Source organism: Ornithorhynchus anatinus, chromosome 9 (genome assembly GCF_004115215.2).
Source record: "Ornithorhynchus anatinus isolate Pmale09 chromosome 9, mOrnAna1.pri.v4, whole genome shotgun sequence".
NCBI classification, from domain to species: Eukaryota; Metazoa; Chordata; class Mammalia; order Monotremata; family Ornithorhynchidae; genus Ornithorhynchus; species Ornithorhynchus anatinus.
In genome coordinates, this window is record NC_041736.1 from 24,350,499 (window position 1) to 24,372,079 (window position 21,581).

The following is a 21,581-nucleotide window of genomic DNA, read 5'->3' on the forward strand; positions in this document are numbered from 1 at the left end:
AATCACCATTTTAACTACAGATTAGGTAACTGAGTCCCAGAGAAGTTAAGTGGCTTGCCCAGAGTCACAGAGGGACAAGTGAAAGGGTCAGGATTAGAACCCAGATCCTTCTGATGCCCAGGCCTATGCTCTATTCACTAAGCCATGCTGACCTGTATCATAGTGGAAGGCAGATGAAGAGGAAACGAAGCCCAAACCTTTGAGGTCGCAGGTCTTCCACCTCTCCAAGAATGCTACAGAATTGTCAGTTTAAGAATTTCCACCCCTCTCAGAGTCGCATCTGGAGAGTTTCCAGTCCTCTACCAGTCTCGGCTACAGGAGGGAGAGTCAAGCAGAGGCCTTCCCATTCCATTCCTATCTTGGCCAGTGGCTAGCGAGTGGCAGGCAATCTGCTACCAGTCCAAACTCACCCATGTTGGGCAGCAGTGGCACAGGAGAGAGTCTAGGGTGGAGACTCAAGTTGCGTGGAAGGAGGCAATGGTAAACCACTAAAATGGTAAAAACTCTATGGATCCACTACCGGAACGATTGCAAATGGAGAGCGGGGTGTTCTGGACGAGATATGTCCATGGTATCCCTATGGGTCGGAAACAACTCAATGGCAAAAGACAAGATAAGGAGGATTTTCAGTCAGTTGAAGATTTCGTTTGTCAGTAATAATAATAATAATGTTGGTATTTGTTAAGCGCTTACTATGTGCAGAGCACTGTTCTAAGCGCTGGGGTAGACACAGGGGAATGAGGTTGTCCCACGTGGGGCTCACAGTCTTAATCCCCATTTTACAGATGAGGGAACTGAGGCACAGAGAAGTGAAGTGACTTGCCCACAGTCACACAGCTGACAAGTGGCAGAGCTGGGATTCGAACTCATGACCTCTGACTCCAAAGCCCATGGTCTTTCCACTGAGCCATGCTGCTTCTCAGTAATAGCGGGTGCTGCTAATGTTTAACCAGGACAGAACTTGTTCCAACGATGAAGAGTCCATACTGCGGGCTGCAGCACAGATCATCTTCTTAAAGCCTCATTTGCTACATGTCTTTCCATTCCTCCAAATCGATCAATCTATCGATCAATGGCATATATTTAGTGCTTAATGTGTACAGAGCAGGGTACTAAGTGCTTGGGAAAAAACAATATGGCAGAGTTGGTAGATATAATCTCTGCCCTCAAGGATCTTACAGTCCTCAGGGGAATAATTATCAGTATTATTAATACTGATACTGATACTAATTATGATTAATACTGTCCAAATAATTCATTTTGGACTAGGGAAATAATAATAATAATGATAATTGTTTTCGTTAAGCCCTTACTATGTACCAGGCACTGTACTAAACCCTGGGGTAAATGTAAGCTAATCAATTTGGACACAGTTCATTGGGCTCATAGTCTTAATCCCCATTTTATAGATGAGATAACTGAGGCACCAAGAAATTAAAGGACTTCCCTAAGGTCGCTCAGCAGCAAATGGCAGAGCCAGAATTAGAACCCACTTTAAAGCACTTAGCCACCTTACCCCTCTTACCTCACCCTGCTACTCTCCTCCTGTAATCCAGACCGCACACTTTGTCCCTCTGTACCTCGAACTCGTCTATCTCACCGCCAAGCTCTTGCCAACATCCTGCCTATGGCCTAGAATGAGCTCCCTCCTCATATCAGATATAATTGCTCTCCCCAACTTCAAAGCCTTATTGAAGGCACTCCTCCTCCAGGAAGCCTTCTCAGACTGAGCCCTCTACTCTTCTCCCAATCCCTTCTTCACTGCTCATACTTGCTCCTTCATTCATCCTCTCTCCCTTCCCCATGGCACATATGCATGTATCTGTAATTTATTTACCAATTTATTTATATTAATGTCTGTATCCCCCCTTTAGACTGTGAGCTCAATGTGGGCAGAGACCATGTTTGATGTTATATAGTGCTCTCCCAGTTGCTTAGTACAGTGCTTTGTACACAGTAAGCACTCAATAAATATAATTAATACCAATAATAATAACCCAGATCCTCTGGCTTCCAGGCCCCTGCTCTATCCACTAGGCCACACTACTCCCCCATTACCCCACCCTGAAATACAGTGCTCCTCACCTAGTAAACATTTAATAAATACCCCAACTACTATATGATGTAAGTCAAAATATGTTCTTTTGCTCTCTTCTCATCACTTTTTTAATACGTTCACTACTTTAGAATATATTTATGGATCAAGTAGGAAAACTTCTTTTGTAGTGGAGAAAAAGCCCTATTGTTACATTTCTATATAACATCACCTAGCAGCAGCTCCATGTAACGCTAGGTTGATAAGGATATTCTATTGAAATTCCAGTGAGACCAAGAACTGTCCATTCAAATCCCATCTTGATTTGTCATGCACTGTTTTTCCCATAAACTATATTTCTGTGAATCTCTATGCTTTAAATTCTCCAGTCTTCAATAGAACAGCATTTGAAAATGCTACATTAGCACTTAGTACAGTGTCTGGCACATAGTAAGTGCTTAACAAATACCACACATTATTATATAATCCTTATTGAAGGCCATCTCCTCCAAGAGGCCTTCCCAGACTAAGCCCCACTTTTAGTCCTCTCCCATTCCCTTCTGCGTCACCCTGACTTGCTCCCTTTGTTCTTCCCCTCTCCCAGCCCCAAAGTCTCGCATACCTATCGCTCATTTTATTTATTTGTATTGATGTCTGTCTTCCCTGTTCTAGCCTTTGAGCTTGTTGTGGCCTCAGATGTGTCTTTTTATTGTTATATTGTATTCTCCCAGGTGCTTAGTAAAAAACTCTGTACACAGTAATTGAATGAATTAGTGGTATGGCCGAGTAGAAATGGTTTGGGCCTGGGAGTCAGAGGAGCTGGATTCTAATCCTGGTTTTGTCAATTGCTTCCTCTGGGATTGGAACAAATTGCTTAATTTCTCTGTGCTCAGTTTCCTCAAATATAAAATGGGGATTAAATTCTACTCCCTCCTACTTAGACTTTGAGGCCCATGTGGGACAGGGACTGTGTCCAATCGGATGAACTTGTATATGCCCCAATGCTTAGAAGAGTGTTTGATATATAGTAAGCACTTAGCAAGTACCATAAAAAAATTAGTATGGATAGTACCTCTTTATTTTGTTTTCCCAAATGCACAGAGCAGTGCTCTGCTCAAAATAAGTAGTGATGTGGTTAATTAGTGAAAAGTTTGCTTAAAAGCAAGACATTGACGATGTGCAGCTCTGAGGTCCTGCAACATAAATCCTTATCAAACAATCTGTCCTATTTATTGAACACCTACTGTGTGCAGAGCACTGTCATAGCATAGTGGAAAGAGCATGGGCCTGGGACTCAGAAGGTCCTGGGTTCTAATCCCAGCTCTGCCACTTGTCTGCTATGTGACCTTGGGCAAATCACTTCACTTCTCTGGGACTCAGTTACCTCATCTGGAAAAGGGAGATTGAGCCTGTGAGCCCCATGTGGAACAGAGACTGTGTCCAATTGATTTGCTTGAATCCACCCCAGCGTTTAGTACAGTGCCTGGCACATAGTAAGTGTTTAACCAATACCAATTTTATCATTACTAAGAACTTAGAGGAGTGCAGTACAAAAGGTTATATTGCCTTGTCTTGATCAGAGAAGCAGCCTGGCTTAGTGAAAAGAGCCGGGGCATGGAAGTCAGAGGTCGTGTCTTCTAATCACATCTCAGCCACTTGTCAGCTGTGTGACTTTGGGCAAGTCATTTAACTTCTCTGTGCCTCAGTTACCTCAACTGTAAAATGGGGATTAAGTGGGACAACCTGATGACTTTCCATCTATCCCAGTGCTTAGAACAGTGCTTGGCACATAGCATTTATTATTATTATTATTATTATTATTGATCCAAGTGTTGTCAAGTGATGGCACCGTGTCATACACTGACAATGTGTTTATTTTTCAAAAACTCTGACATTCAGGACTGGCCAGGAATGAGGGCTCTGCAGTCACAAACAGGGCTAGTGAGAGCCACTTTATCAGGGAAAGGAAGCCTGATGATCCAAGATGAGGAGGAGGGAAGGAGTGGGCATCAGCAAGGAGAAGGATTTCACTCATGAGCTGAACCCTGAAGTGCTGTGGGGCTGTGGGGAAGCAACATGGTCTAGTGGACATAGCAGAGGCCTGGGAATCAGAAAGACTCAGGTTCTAATTCCTGCTATGACATTTGTATGCTTTGTGACCTGGAGAAAATCATTTAACTTCTTTGGGCCTCAGTTACTTCATATGTGAAATGGGGATTAAGACTAGTGGATTTCTAAGGACTGTATTTGCTGAATTCCCTCTAATTACCTGATACCTTCCGCTAGATTGTAGGCTCATAAATTCCACTAATTAATTGAGCTTCTACTGTGCAGAGGACTGTACTAACATCACATCATTTTTAGACTGTAAGCTCCTTATGGGCAAAGATTATGTCTGCTAATTCTGCTGTATTGTACTGTCCCTAGCGCTTAGAACAGTTCTGGTATGTAGTAAGTACTTAATGAGTACCTTACAAAAAACACATACAAAAAAGAAACAAACCTAGAAATTGGATTCAGGGAGGGCTGCTGAGATGCGGTCACAGGTGGGCTTCGGAGTCAGAGGTCATGAGTTCGACTCCCGACTCTGCCGCTTGTCAGCTGTGTGACTGTGGGCAAGTCACTTAACTTCTCTGTGCCTCAGTTACCTCATCTGTAAAATGGGGATTAACTGTGAGCCTCACGTGGGACAACCTGATTACCCTGTATCTACCCCAGCACTTAGAACAGTGCTCTGCACATAGTAAGCGCTTAACAAATACCAACATTACTGCCTGCTAATAGGATTGAAAAATAATAATAATAATGGTATTTAAGTGCTTACTATATGTCCAGCACTGCTCTAAGCATTTGATTTATGTATCGTTCTGCTCCTTGCCCACGATGTGGTTTCCAACAGCCCTGAAACCACTCCCAGTTTTTTCAACGTCACCATTTCAACCGAATGTATGAAAAGCAGCGTGACCTAGTGGGTAGAGCATGGGCCTGGGAGTCAGAAGGTACTGTGTTCTAGTCCCGCACTGCCATTTGACTGCTGTGTGACCTTGGACAACTCACTTAACTTCTCTGGGCCTCAGTTCTTATCTGTAAACATAGGGGTTAATAGTGTGAGCCCCATGTGGCACAGAGACTGTGTCCAAAATGATTGGCTTATATCTACCCCAGTATTTAGAACAGTGTCTGGCACATAGTAGTGCTTAAGAAATTTCCCAATTATTATTCTAATGCAAAAACTGATCACAAAAAGTGATCTGAAAATTTTAGTTGGATACCTTTTATTTAACTGCTATATACTGCCCACAAGTGGATATTAATTTAGTATAGGTTGATCTCTTTCATCATTATGATTATTTTTCATATTTTATGCTCTTCTGCAACAAGTACTGGGGCGGAGGTTTAAAGATGTTGATTCTCATTCAGTCAGCTCTCTCCCTCCCAAATGACCTTGTTGATCTCCTGCTACAAACCAATCCACACACTCCACTCCAACACCTGCCTATTCTCAGTACCTAGATCTCATTTAGACCCCTGCTGACCCCTTACTCAAAATAAGGCCTGAAACTCCCTCCCCCTTCATATCTGTAGACCTCTCTCTCTCTCTCTCTCTCCCACCTTCAAAATCCTCCTAAAATCACATCTCCTCCAAGAGGCCTTCCCTGACTACACCTTTATTTCCTCTCCTTGTCCACCACTCTGTATCAACTCTGTACATGGATGTGAACCCCTTAAACTTTTGGATGCTCCCTCCAAGCCCTCAGGACTTAGGGCCATGTCCTTCCTTATGCTCTATTTTCTCTTTCTGTAAATTTGCTTCAATTCCTGTCTCTCCCTCTAGACTGCAAGCTCAGTGTGGGCAGGAACTGTGTCTTCTAACTCTATTATATGGGATTTTCCCAAGCACTTAATAGAGTACTCTGCACACAGTAAGTGCTCATTAAATACCATGGACAGATTGAGGCCCAGTTGTGATCCACAGGAGGTTTCTAGTGTAAAATGGGGAGGAGGACAGTCCATTGAGAAACAATAACCAGACAAATGCAGTTAAAAATCTACAGTTTAATAACAGCAGTGAGAAATTCAGAGATATATGACTGCTGGAAAGAGAGGTGAAGAGTTTTGCAGAACTTACAACAGCTCTTCCCACTGACAATATTTTTAATCCTGGTGAATTGCTAAGGGTTTTGTTCCATTAGCTACCTGATATTTTTCTCTGGACTGTAAGCTCATTATGGACTTGGAACCAGTCTGCTAATTCTGTTGAATGATTGCTTAGTGGAGTGCACTGCACATAGAAAACACACAATAAATACAACGGATTGATTGATTTTTTTGATCTTCCTCTTTACAGAGGACTGCAGTAAAATCACGTCTCTTCTAGACTGTAAGAAATATGGGTCCTTCCTCTGGAAGGCTGGAGACAGCAACTTTTCCCTATCAGTTTAAATTGGATCTACCCCTGGATTTAGTATAATGATTGGCATATAACGTTTAATAAATACAACTATTATTAGGTTACTTCTATTTCACTCAACAAAGCACTTACCACAATGGTCTGCATCCAAAGGGGTTGAATAAAGACTACTGAATGACTGAAATCATTATTGTGACTAACATCCTTCTCGCCTGTTAAGCCCACACTCTTGGTATCATCCTTGACTCCTCCTCATCTGTCAACCCCCAGATTCAATCTGTCTCCATGTTGGATATTCCTCCAGAAGGATCTGTCCTTCCTTCTCCATCCAAACCCCCACTACTGTGGTCAAGAAACTTGTAAGCGGTTAGTACAGTGCTCAAGGGCTTAGCATAGTGCTTTGCACACAGTAAGCACTCAATGAATATGATTGAATGAAATATTCTGGGTTGACTATTCGATTGCTCTCCTCACTGACTTCCCTTTCATTCCCTTCTAGACTGCGAGCCCACTGTAGGCAGGGATTGTCTCTGTGGCTGAATTGTACTTTCCAAGCACCTACTACAGTGCTCTACACACAGTAAGTACTCAATAAATACGATTGAATGAATTCTCTTCAAATTCACTGTGTCTTATTTTTATCTCTGTAGATGCCCTTCCATTTTCCTGGGACTTGGACTAGAATGAGATCTCCAATCAGATCTACCAGACTATATTTCTCCCTGTTTTCCAAGCCCCTCCAAGATTTCCTCTATGCCAGGTGGACTTTTGCAATTTGTTTTTAATCTCCTCAGACTAAATACCTCCCAACCAACACTTCAGTAATTCTGTGACACAAATGTGTTTGTGTACGAACAACTTCCCACAATAGGTTTGCACGGATGTTACCATGCCCTAGTACTTATCCAATAACTCATATACATATCCCTTTATTCTTCTTCCTATCTAGAGTTCATTTTAGTATCTGCCTCACCAACTAAATTGTAAAGTCTCAGAGGGCAGAAACTGGCTCTATTATTCATTCATTCAATAGTATTTATTGCGCACTTATTGTGTGCAGAGCACTGTGTGAAGTGCTTGAGAGAGCACAATGTAACAGAGTTGGTAAACATGTCCCTACTCCTTCAGGACGGCATCTGGAGAGTTTCCAGTACTCTATCAGTCTCGTCTATGGCAGGGAGAGTCAAGCAGAGGCCTACCCGTTCCATTCCTAGCTTGGCCAGTGGCTAGCGAGTGGAAGGCCATCTGCTACAAGTCAAAATTACCCTGGGTAGTAGCATCATGGGAGAGAGTCAAAGGTGGAGAGACTCAAGTTTGCTGCATGGAAGGTGGCAAAGGTAAACCACGTCCATATTTTTTACCCAGAGATCCACAACTAGAATGATTGCAGGCGGAGGTGGGGGGTTTTGGGAGAGAGATGTGTCCACAGAGTTGCTATGGGTCAGAAATGACTTGACAGCATGACACAAGACAAACATGTTCCCCGCCAACAAGGAGCTTCACAGTCGCGAGCCAACAGTCAATCATTTTTTTTCGAGTGCTTACTATGTGCAAGACGAGTACAACATGTAACAGACACATTCCCTGCCCATAGCCTTGGAATTAAGGCAAACCCAGACCACTTCCCTTATCTCCTAATTTAGCACAAGTGGTTCACGAGAGGAATGTTAGGAAGGTATTAAATATGTAACATCTGGGAGAAAGCAAATAGGTCCTTAGATTCCAGCACATCTCTCTTTCTCTCTCTGAGTTTTGGTGAGGGATTCCTTTGCTTCCCTTCAACAGCCCTGCAGTTTTCCATGGCTTAGAATCACTGGGTTTTCTAAGTGACATTAACTGCTTAACAATTCCCTCCTTTTTTCCTTCTGAGAATCTAATCTATTTGTGCTTCAGATATTCATCTTCATTTACATTCAGAATTTGTGTTGTGTGGATATAGTTCCCCGGGCTGATAAATATCATTTTAAAGTGATGAAAAAATCAAGCGGGTACACATAAATTCTAACTCTTTGGCATGGTTAAGTAGGAGACTAGAAGAAGCCGTTGAGAGTTTAAATTATACATTAGGAAACAGTTGCCAGCCAGGACACCATTAACAGGTTAAAGGTCCCTGCAGTCTATCAATAAAAATTTAAATAAATAAATTGGCTGAGTCTTGCTATCAACAGAAACTAAAGATTAATATAAATGTATTTCCTTGCTAGGTTGAAAGGTTTGAGTATTTACTGTGGGCTCTATTAACCTCTCCTGCTTCACTGTGGAAGGGTTTTGTGAAGTTCAGGCCTTAGGCAATTATTTTATAAATGTGCAGGTGGTAAGACAGGATGACTTTCGGTTTCCAGCCAATTTTATCATCATTACGGTGTAAAATAAAAATCAACCCGAAAAGGAAAGCTCCGATATCATTACAGATGCTCCCCAGAAACGAAGAACATGAACAGCTGAAACACGAGCTCTGTCAGGAATTGAACAAGGCTGAAACTCCCAGGGCAAGTCTCCTTATTCCTTTCATGAAAGAGGGGAGGATTCCCTACATAGTCCTTAATATGTGCCAGCTAGATATCTTTAAACAGCTAGGGACAGGGAGAGCTAAGGGAATTTAAGAAGTCTCAGTAAGTCCTTAAATATTCTGGGTCCAAATTGTTCCATTTCTTGTGCTGCTATTCTGCGTCTCGCGTAAAACGCACAGTCAGAGGATGTGGTTTTTAATCCCAACTTCTCTTCTTGTCTGCTGTGTGACCTAGGGCAAGTCATTTAACTTCTCTGTGCCTCCGTTCCCTCATCTGTAAAATGAGGATTAAGAGTGTGAGCCCCATGTAGGAGAGAGGCTATGTCCAACCTGATTACCTTGTATCTACCCCAGTGCTTAGAATGGTGCTCGGCACATAGTCTTAATCCCCATTTTACAGATGAGGTTACTGAGGCACAGAGAAGTGAAGTGACTTGCCCAAGGTCACCCAGCAGAGAAGTGGCAGATCCAGGATTAGAACTCATGAACTTCTGACTCCCAGGCCTTTCCTCTGTCCACTACTTCATGAGGTACATAACTGGGTTGGACACAGTCATGTTACCGCATAGGACTCCCAGATATTGAATTCCCCTATTGTAGACGAGGTAGCTGAGGCACAGAGAAGTTAAGTGACTTGCCCCGGTCTCATAAAAGACAAGTGACAGAGGTGGCATTTGAACCCAGGTCCTCTGACTCCCAGGTATAAACCTTTTCCATGAGGCCACACTGCTTCTTCTGTATTGTAACATTTCATCATTCCTGACGTTTCTGCCTCCAGTCAATCAATCAGGGGGTAGTTACTGAGCTCCTACCAAGTGCAGACCACTATTCCAAGGTCTTGGAGAGTACAATACAAAGAATTAGCAGACATGTTTCTGGCCCAAAACTGTCACGAGCCCCCTCAGCGGTTCATACCAACTGGGACTTTCCTGGACTGGGGAGCCTCAGTGTCACAGAGATAGTCAAACCACACCACTGACACTAAGGTTACTCTGGAAAGCTTTTTACTTAGTTTTACCAACGTGCAAGGGAGTGACACATACACATTCTCACTCACTCCACTCCACCAAGAGGTCCAATGCCAGTCTGCTGGTCAAAGGAGTCCATTCTGCCTGTTCCCTCGGCAGAAGGTTAGGAGAAGACCCTGGAGACACGGATCACTGACGCCGCAAGCCTCCTCTGCACGCCGCTTCTGCTCTGCTTCCAACTGCTGCTGCCTTCTGCTGCTCCTGCTTGAATGCTTCTCCTGTTTTTCCTCTGCAACTCCTGCTTCTTCCCCTTCTTAATCACTGCTTCCCTCCTGTGTGCTTCCTGGCGATTCAAAGAAAAAGACTTTTCTGCTTTAGGTGATACAGTTGCGGCTCTACATGGCAGTCCGGGTCCATTATTGGGTAGAGCAAGGAGAGAGGTCCGTACCTCCCTCCATGCTCCTCCCCCACAGGCCACCAACCACCTGTCCTCAAGTAGAGCACATCACTGCCTTCGCCAATCTCTTCCTTGTTGTTATTCCCTAGATCACAAATGGTCACTAATGAGGCAGCTTGTTGTGGGCTCACCACAGGAATGAGCTTACAGTCTAGAGGGGCAGAGTCACACTGATACAAATAAATTATTTATTATATATAATATAAGGGTATATATATAACTGTCATCCAGTCCCTTGTTCATTCATTCAGTCGTATTTATTGAGCGCTTCCTGTGTGCAGAGAACTGTACTAAGAGCTTGGAAAGTACACTTCGCAACTGATGGAGACAATCCTTACCCAACAACGGATTCACAGTCTCTAGCTTATACTCGTAGAATATTCCATTCTGAATCCCATCTGTGAATTCTCCCCCAGCACTTGATGCCATGCTTGGCACACAGTCTAGCACTTAATGAATAATAATAATAATAATGTTGGTATTTGTTAAGTGCTTACTTTGTGCAGAGCACTGTTCTAAGCGCTGGGGTAGACACAGGGGAATCAGGTTGTCCCACGTGGGGCTCACAGTCTTAATCCCCATTTTACAGATGAGGTAACTGAGGCACAGAGAAGTTAAGTGACTTGCCCAAAGTCACACAGCTGACAAGTGGCCGAGCTGGGATTCGAACCCATGACCTCTGACTCCAAAGCCCGTGCTCTTTCCACTGAGCCATGCTGCTTCTCTATGACTCCTATTACTACTCCTACAAGTGGAAAGAACACAGGCCTGGAATTCAAAAGATCTGGCTACTAATTCCAACCTAGCCACTTGCCTGACAGGTGGTCTTGGAGAAGTCACTCAATCTCACCAATCTTCAGTTTCCAAATGCGTAAAATGGAGATTAAATACCTGGGCTCCCTCCTCAACAGACTGTGAGCCTCATGTAGGACTGGAACTATGTCGACCTGATTATCTTGTATCTACCACAGCAGTTATCAATGTCTGTCTCCCCCTCTATTAATGTCCATCTCTCCCTGTAGACTGTAAGCTCGTTGTGAGCAGGAAATGCATTTATATTGTACTCACCCAAAAGCACTCAACAAATTTGATTGAATGAAATACGATTGAATGAATGGTTAGTTTTGCACTTGGCGATATACTTAACCAATAAAACCACTGTGATTATTATTAGCAGGGAGATGTACACAAAAAATGTTTTGATAAAGTGATCTAGGGAGCACAGGGAACTGTGGACGGTAGAAGGGAGAGACCGGAGGTCGGAAGGCGTGCAAGGAGCCTGGTGCAGAAGTACAACTGGACCAGCTTGGTCGCAGTGTGGTTTAGTGGGTAGAACTCAGACGTCAGAATCAGAAGGTCCGGGCTTCCGATTCTGGCTCCGCCCTCTCTCTGCTGTGTGACCTTGGGCAAGTCCCTTCACTTCTCTGGTCCTCAGTTACCTCATGTATAAAATGGAGATTAAGACTGTGAGCCCCATATGTGACAGGGACTGCCTCCAACCTGATTCGCTCATATCTAACCCAGAGCTTAGTATACTGCCTGGTACATAGTAAGTGTTTCAAGCACATCACAGTTATTGTTATTATTATTAGAAGAAGGGGCAGATACTGGAGATATTATGAAGGAAGAACTCACAGGATTTAGTGAATGATAAATATGGGGATTGAGGAAGAGAGGAGTCATGGATAATGTCAAAGCACCCCCAATGACTTCAACTATTTCACTTGCTACTTGTAAGGAAATGATTCCTATATCTACCTATTGCTCATCTCTCTTCTTTCCTGTCATCCCACATCTGCTCCTGGTGTCCATGCCATTTTTACATGGCTGTCCAACCTAAACCTCGGGCTTAATATTTTCAAAATGAACCTCATTTCTTTCCTCCCAAATCCTTTCCTCCCCTTAATGTGAAGGTAACAGCTATTTGTATTTCAAATGAAATAACTTCATTTCAATGGGAATGCAGTCAAAATCCTAAATACGATTTCTATCTGACAGTGAAGTCTCTTTCTCAGGAAGCTTTCTTTTCTTCTCTGGAAACAAATAGGTCACAGGTTTTCATAAAGAGTGAATAGGGCTTGAATGAGGTTAAAAGATAAATGGTTAAATAGCATTTAGCTTTCAGGGGCATCAAAGGCAGACTTTACCCAGAATACCTGAGAAATTAATGGCATAAGAACCTTCAATAGTTGTGTTTTTTGTATGCCAGCTATTTCCTTGAAGAAAACACAACAAATCACAGTTGTCTTTTACTTTTCATCATTTCTATTATTCACTTTCCTTTCAGTACAGTGATCAATTTTCCTATCCTGCTTTTTTTGTATGGTAATTACAAATATGTCCCTGGAGGTGGCTCGAGTGTTAATTGGACCATACGACTAGGTATTTGATTTTATTTTTTCACATTTTTTATTATTTTATGATTAATCCCCCTCATTGTACAACTATGTTGATATTTTGTGAAATCTTTCTAAGTGGATAAAAAGCCCAAAGTTTTCCAGTCAAATTAAGGACAAATAATCTTTCAAACCAACTGCAGTCACTTCCACAGTTCCTACCAGTTTTCCGTTGTCTTTAGCATAGCTGATGATAATACACAGAGCAAGACAAATCTCTTGTTTAGGTGATCATCCCTTTGATAGAAAGACTGAGAGTAGCTTAAAAAAGATGAATTTATCTTTCTCAAAGGCCAATTAAACATAGCTCCATTTTCCCCTGTAAACTACAAGCTCTTTTTGGGCAGGGAATCAGTGAATGAACTATGTCACGTTATGCTTTCCCAGTTGCTTAGTACTGTGCTGTGCATGCAATAAACATACAATAAATGCCAGTGACTGGTTGATTACGTGGTATTTAACATTCCTATCCCACTTGACACCACCACCATCCTCTCCATCACATAACCCCTCCGAAAACCCTGACTTCCTCTCTTTCCTGTAGGAGTTTTCCACATTATTTCCAGGATCTACCCTTTTCTCTCTATCCAGTCGATCACTACACTGGACCGGATACCTATCCTATTGCCGCTAGACTGCCAGATCATTTTACTAAAACAATGTTTTATGCATAATTCTCCATTCAAAAAAACAAAAACAAAAACCAAACCTCAACTGGATATCCATTCTTCCCTTCATCAAGCAGAAACTCCTTTTTAAGATGTTATGACAATCAGCTTTCTCCCTCTTAGAGAAGCAGAGTGGCTTAGTAGAAAGATCACGGGCTTGAGAGTCAGAGGTCATGGGTTCTAATCCCGGCTTCACCACTTGTCTGCTGTGTGACCTCGGGCAATTCACTTAACTTCTCTGTGCCTCAGTTACCTCATCTGCAAAAATGGGGATTAAAAAATGTGAGCTCCACGTGGGACAATCTGATTACCCTGCATCTACTCCAGTGATTAGAACAGTGCTCTTCACACAGTAAGGGCTTAACAAATACCATAATTATTATTACTCTCTTCTCCTACAACATTCCAGCTCACACTCCTCATTTTTTTTTGTGTGTGTGTGGTGTTTTTTATGTATTTACTAGGTGCCATACACTGTGCTAAACGCTGGGGTAGATACAAGTTAATCATGTTGGACACAATCTCTGTCCCATATGGGGCTCACAGTCTTAATCCCCATTTTACATATGAGGTAACTGAAGCATGGAAAAGTGAAGCAACTTGACCAAGGTCATGCAGCAGGGAGGTGGTGGAGCTAGGACTAGAATCCAGGTCCTTCTGACTCCCAGGCCTGTGCTCTATCCACTAGGAAATGCTCCTTCCCTTTTCATTCCTTTCAAACTAATCCATCTAGTGTAACTGGCCGTCTCTCGGACCACTGACCTTTTATTAGCTCCCAACCCCTGCCTGGAATGTTTTCCCTTTCAAATTTATCAGACCCAAGCTCTCGCTCCATTTCCACAGCTTCTCTGAAATCATATCTTCCGCAGGAGGCCTTTCCCATTTCTAATCTCCATTTATATCGACCTTACTGCCTGTTCAAAATTTCTGTGCCATCTAAGCACTTAAATATTCACAATTTCCTGCACCACTTTTCTAGATATATTACAGGCCCTTTCACTTAAGCACTAACTCATACACACACAAGAATAATAACGATAAGTACTGTGTAATTTGTTAAGCGCGTACTATATGCCAGGTACTGTACTCGGTGCTGGGGTGGATAGAAGATCATCGGGTTGAACACAGACCCTCTCCCTAATGAGCCTCTCAGCCTGAAACCCCATTTAACAGAGGAGGGAACTGAGGCCCAGAGAAATAAAGTGCCTTGCTCACGTTCACACAGCAGACATGTGGCGAGGCTAGGATTAGAACCCAGATCTTTCTGACTCCCAGGCCCGGGATCTATCCACAAGACCACACACATATCATCTTTTCCTTCTCCCTTCTTTCCTACTACCTAATCAATATATCAGATGTATTTATTGAGGGCTTCTTTGTGTGCAGAGAACTGTGCTAAGCACTTGGGAGAGTACAATGTAACAGAGTTAGTAGACACGTTTCCTGCCCTCAGTGAGCCTACAGTCTAAAGGGGGAGACATATGGATATACCCAAACTAAGGATATGTACATAGGTTTCATGGGGCTGAGGGAGGGATGAACAGAGGATGCGAATCCAGAAAGAGAAGAGGAAATGATGGCTTAATTAGGAAGACCCCTTGGTGGAGATGTGCTTTTAATAATGGCTTTGAAGGCAGGGAGAGCGATCGTCTGTTAGTTATGAAGTAGGAAGGCGTTTCAGACCAGAGGGAAGATGTGGGCAAGAGATTGGGAGTGAGATAGGCAAGGGCAAAATACAGTTGGTTGATACTGGAAGAGTGAAGTGTGTGGGCTGGGTTGTAGTAGGAGAGTAGTGAGGTGAGGTATGAGGTGATTGAGTGTTTTAAAGCCAATGGTGAGGAGTTTCTGTTTGACGTGGAGTTGATGGGCAACCACTGGAGTTTCCCGAGGAGTGGGGAAACATGAACTGAATGTTTTTTGTAGAAGAATGATCGGGCAGCAGAGTAAAGTTTGGACTGAGGTGGGGAGAGATGGGAGGCAGGGAGGTGGGTGATGAGGCTGATGCAATAATCAAAGTGGAATAAGATAAGTGCTTGGATTAGCACGATAGCATTTTGGATGGAGAGGAAAGGGCAGATTTTAGTGATTTTTGTGAAGGTTGAACTGACAGGATTTGGTGACAGATTGAATATGTGGGTTGAATGAGAGAGAGTATGAACACCTAAAGGGCCCAGTTGGAGAAAGTTGACTTTTTTGAAAGTGTGGTGGTAGGAGTTGTCTGAAAGCTAGGGCTAGATGAAAATAATAAGATTTCTGTTTTAAGATGTTACTGCGACCAGTACTGCCATATAAACATTAATTATAAAACAGGTTATGTTCTAATCAGAGTGCTATGTGTCTAAGTTTGAAAAGGACCAGGGCTTTTCTAATGGTATTTGTGAAACATTTATTATATGCTAAGCATTACTCTCCCTTTTCAGTGTCACACCTGGAGAGTTTCCAGTCCTCTACCAGTCTCGACTATGGGAGGGAGAGTCAAGCAGAGGCATATCCATTCTATGCGAGCTTGGGCAGTGGCTAAAGATTGGAAGGCCATCTGCTACAAGTCAAAACTCACGCGTGCTGGGCAGCAGCGGCATGGGAGAGAGTCGAGAGCAGAGACTGCACGGAAGAAGGCAATGGTAAACCACTTAGGGATTTTTAAAAAGAAATCTGTACGGATACACTATCTGAATGATTGCAGGTGGAGATGGGGCAGTCTGGGAGAGATGTGTCCATGGTCTCTCTATGGGTCAGAGATGACTCACAGCATAAGAGAAGACAAGCACTACTCTAACCCCCCGGATAGATCCAAATTAATCAAGTCAGACACAGTTCCTATCCCACATGTGGAATGTAGTCTAAGTGGGATGGAGGATAGGTAATTTACCCCTATTTTACAGATGAGGAACTGAGGCAATGAGTAGTTAAGTGACTCATCCGAGGTCATAGTACCGGCAGGTGGCAAAACTGGGATTAGAAGCCTGGTCCTTTGACTCCCTGGCCTGGACTCTTTCTGGCTTCTCGGCTTATGGAAGGGACACATTATTGCAGAGTATAAAAGAGGAGAGGGTTTGGGAAAACCCATTACGATATACTAACAGCAGCCCTCTAGAAGTGTTTTCCTTTACTGGAATAGTATTTGTTAAGTGCTTACTAACTACCAGGGACCGTACTAACCTCTGGGAGAGATACAAGCTAATCAGGTTGGACACAGTCCATGCCCCACATAGGACTCGCAGTATTAATCTCCATTTCACAGATGAGATAACTGAGGCACAGAGAAATTAAGTGACCCATCCAGGTCACACAGCAGACAAGTGACAGAGCCTGGATGAGAACCCCGCCATACTTGGCATAATATCATGGGGGCCTCCCCAGCTGTTCTGAATCTGCAGCTATCAAATGGGTGGCAAGCTGGGAAACAGTGGATTTGGTGACAGATTGCAGACTTGGCATCCAAAGGTAAGCATGCCCAATCTACAGTCTTTTGGTTGCTTAATAAATTGGGTGTTTTTTTCCGAATGATCACATGGGTGCCTAGGTCACTCTGTCTCTCCTCAGCGTGCTTAATATTTTAATGTCGCACCTGGAGAGTTTCCAGTACTCTACAAGTCTCCAGTATGAGAGGGACAGTGAAGCAGAGGTCTGTCCTTTCCATTCTCAGCTTGGGCAGTGGTTAGCAGGCTAGCAACTGCTACAAGTCAAAACTCACCTGTGCTGGGCAGCAGCGGCCTGAGAGAGAGTTGAGGGAGGAGACGCAAGTTTACTGTGCAGAAGGAGGTAGTGGTAAAACACTGCCGTATTTTTACCAAAAAAATTATATGGATCCACTACCAGAATGATTGCAGATGGAGGTGGGGCGTTCTGGAAGAGATGTGTCCATGGCGTCGCTATGGATCAGAGACGACTCGATGGCAAAGGACGAGATGAGACCCCAGATGTAGTTCAAACATTCGCACTCCTGGATCCCAGTATTGTCTGGGGATCACTCAGACCCTGCAACCCTGCACAATTACTCCTGTGGCCCTGGGGTACGTATTTTTATTCCCCAGAGGGGTTAAATTGAGGCATTTGCTCTCATCAGACCTTTTCCCTACAATTTTGCCGACACTTTGAAGTCTTCCTAAGTGGCTGAACCTACAAATCATTTGAAGGTTAATTATTATTCCAACTCGAGTGACTAGAAGCCCTTTTTCTTTTCAACAAGATCTGAGCAACCATAGCTTCAGTCCTTTTGTTTGGCAAAATAATAAAGAACAAATCAAAAGAGGAGACTGCCATCCATTTAAAAAATACACAACAAAGAGTTTAACTCATTTTTATAGCTTGCTGAAGTGGCAGTGACCAAAATAAATATCACTGATCCCTATGATATATTTAGCCCTACATTTATTGGGAGAAATATAGAAACCGTAACTCTAGGCGTGGGACTTTTGGCTACTACAGACAGCACTTTTCCATAAAATATCTTTTAGTTCAGTGGTGTTGAAATAATTTTCTTTCATTTTTAAAGGAAAATAAAACAGTATCAATACATAGAAATATATCTGCCTTGAAAATATTACTTTGGAGAGTGAGATTCTCTGTAAGCGGATGTGTCTAAAAAGACTCATGTGTGACTGATCATGACAACAATTTTGGTATTTATTTAGTGCTTACAAGTTGCCAAAGACTGGGGTGAATACAATCAGATTAATCGATCAATCGTATTCACTGAGGACTCACTGTGTGCAGAACACTCTGCTAAGTGCTCGGGAAAGTACAATATAATAGAGTTGGTAGACCTGTCCTGCTCACAAGGGGCTTACAGTCTAAAGAGGGAGACAGACATGAAAACGAAATATGGATATGTACCTAAGTACTGTGTAGCTGAGGGTGGGATGAATATCAGACACAGTTCTGTGAATACCACACACAGTTCCTGCTTTAAATGGGCCTCACAGACTAAGATGGATGGAGATGCCTTTGCTGCAGGAGAGAAATGTCCCGTGGCTTAGCGGAAAGAACCCGGGCTTGGGACTCAGAGGTGGTGGGTTCTAATCCTAGCCCCACCACTTGTCAGCTGTGGGACTTTGGACAAATCCCTTAATTTCTCTGTGCCTCAGTTACCTCATCTGTGAAATGGGGATTAAGACTGTGAACCCCACATTGGACAACTGGATTACCTTGTATCTACCCCAGTGCTTAGTACAGAGTAAGCACTTAAACACCATCATCATCATTATTATTCTCACCCAAACCTTTTTCTGTCTTTTGCATCACTGTACACAGCACCACCATCTTCCCCATCTCGCAAGCTCATAACCTTCTCTAAATAAAAAGTTCAGCTCATGTCTCCGCACTCCTTACAAACCTAGAGTGGTTGCCCATCCACTTTCACATCAAACAGAAACTCCTTAATATCCATTTTAAGGCATTCGATCTGTTCTCGCCCTCCTGCCTTACTTCGCTGATTGACTAGTACGTTCCAGAATACATATTTTGCTCCTCTAATGACAACCTAGTCACCGTATCCAGATCTCATCTACCTTAACACCCACTCCTTTCCTATATCCTTCCTCTGGCCTGCAACTCCTTCCCCCTTCACATCCAACAGATCATTAGTGTCCACCTCCTCAAAGCCTTACTGAAAGCACACCTCCTCCATGAGGCCTTCCTTGATTAAGCCTTCATTTCCCCCGTTCCCTTTCCCTTCTGTGTCATCTACCCACTTGGATCTATGATCAATCAAGCGACTGATCATTTGTGCTTATTGAGCACTTACTGTGTGCCAGTTGAGCATTCATTACCTTCCAAGCACTGTATTAAACTCATCAGGTCGGACACTGTCCCTGTCCCATATTGGGCTCACAGCCTTCATCCCTGATTTACAGATGAGGTAACTGAGGCACAGAGCCATTAAGTGACTTGCCCCAGATCACACAGCAGGTAAGTGGTGGTCAGGATTGGAACCCAGTACCTTCGGACTCCCAGACGCATGCTCTAACCACTAAGCCACGTTGCTGGCTATTAATCCCTATTTTACTGATGAGGTAACTGAGGCACAGGGAAGTTAAGTTACTTGTCCAAGGTAACAGATCAGACCAGTGGCAGAGCTGGGGTTAGAACCCAGGTCCTTCTGACTTACAGGCCCTTGTTCCAGGCCTGGTCATAGGTTCTAATCCTGACCCCGCCACTTGTCTGCTGTGTGACTTTGGGCAACTCACTTAACTTCTCTGGGCTTCAGTTATCCCCTCTGTAAAATGGGGATCCAGACTGTGAGCCTCATGTGCAACAAGAACTGTATCCAACACAATTTGCTTGTATTTATTCATTCATTCACTCATTTATTCATTCAGTCATATTTATTGAGTGCTTACTGTGTGCAGAACCCTGTACCAAGCACTTGAAAAGTGCAATTAGGCAACAAATAGAGACAATCCATACCCAACAACGGGTTTATCTACCACCGCACTAGCCTCATGTGCAACAAGAACTGTATCCAACACAATTTGCTTGTATTTATTCATTCATTCACTCATTTATTCATTCAGTCATATTTATTGAGTGCTTACTGTGTGCAGAACCCTGTACCAAGCACTTGAAAAGTGCAATTAGGCAACAAATAGAGACAATCCATACCCAACAACGGGTTTATCTACCACCGCACTTAGTACAATGCCTGGCACATAGCAAGTACTTAACAAATACTTATTAGAAATAATTACCCTTATTACTCTGTGCAGAAGACTGCATTAAGTGATTAAGCACTATATTAAGCACTCCAGCTGTCCTTGCATTCTTCTCTATATCTTTAAAGTTTTAAGTTAAGTTCATGCTCTTCATTTACACCTTTTCATCTAAATTTCATTGTCATTATTTTTGTGGGTCTTCCTCTTATCCCTCTCATATAATTTATTTCTCAGTAGCAGAGTTTATGTAAAGATCTTTTGTAAATCTCTAAAGACAAAAGTGCAGTACTCATTATAGAATAACAACCAGTTAATACTGTTGACAGTGAAGATAATCAAAGCATAGATTTCTTAGGTATTTTAATGTGGCCATCATTTTTCCCCCGAGTGTCATATCTAGGAACAGGATGAAATGTTGCAAAACACACACTTCAAATATCAGTGGGCTATAAATTTAGTTCACGACAGTGACTATGTTGATAAAGCCATTTATAACTCAAAAAATAAAAAAAGTCCTTTTTTAATTTAGGACTGCCAGTTAGCATCTGTTCATTCTATTAAAGTAACAACCTTGCCAAGCTCTATGACAGACATATTACTCAATATCATTTCAAGCAATGACATATGGTAGAACATAAGGGCAAGTAAACAAAGAGGGTATTTTGTCAAAATCAGGATGTCATCACTGTTTGAAGAAGCACCCTCTTTGCAAATCCCTCCAAAAATATGTAACGCAGAGTTTGATATCAACGTATTAATCGATCAATCGATGGTACTTATTGAGTTCTTACTGTTTGCAGAGCACTTCACTATGCACTTGGTAGGGTCCCATAAAACAAACTTTGTAGACATGTTCCCTGTCCACAGTGAGCTTACTGTCTAGAGGGGAAGACAAATAGTAATATAACTAAATCATTTACAGTATAGAATTTATAGATACGTACATACATGCTGTGGGCCTGAGGGTGGAGTGAATAGCAAATGCCCAAAGGTCAGGGATCCAAGTATATGAGTGAGTTGGATATATAAATTCATTTATTCAGTCATTCAGTAGTATCTCTTGAGTGCTTACTATGTGCAGAGCACTGCACTAAGTGCTTGGAATGTACAATTAGGCAACAGATAGAGACGATCCCTGCCCAATGACGGGTTCACAGTCTAAACGGGATAGACGGACAGCAAAGCAAAACAGAACAAAATAAAACAAGACAACATCATCAAGAGAAAGATAAGTAGAATCAAGGGGATATACACCTCCTTATCAAAATAAATACGGTAATAATACATACAAATGAGCACAGTGTTGAGGGCAGGGGAATGGAGAAGAGCAGAGGATGGGGGAAGGGGGCTCAGTCTGGGAATGCCTCCTGGAGGAGGTGAGCTCCCAGTAGGGCTTTGAAGAGGGGAAATTCGTACATGTGCATATATTTGTAGAAGGGGACACACCAGTAAGGACCTCTTCCCCTTCAGCTGAGTAGCAAAAT

The 21,581-nt window shown here is 42.8% G+C and overlaps 2 non-coding genes across 2 annotated transcripts; both read left to right on the forward strand.

Annotated features, from left to right (window-relative positions):
- Positions 1-262: 262 nt before the first annotated feature.
- Positions 263-400, forward strand: LOC114814400. The gene has a single exon (XR_003762198.1). It is a non-coding gene; the product is annotated as a small nucleolar RNA SNORA7 (small nucleolar RNA).
- Positions 401-7,565: 7,165 nt separating this feature from the next.
- LOC114814413 lies at positions 7,566-7,702 on the forward strand. The gene has a single exon (XR_003762211.1). It is a non-coding gene; the product is annotated as a small nucleolar RNA SNORA7 (small nucleolar RNA).
- Positions 7,703-21,581: the final 13,879 nt, after the last annotated feature.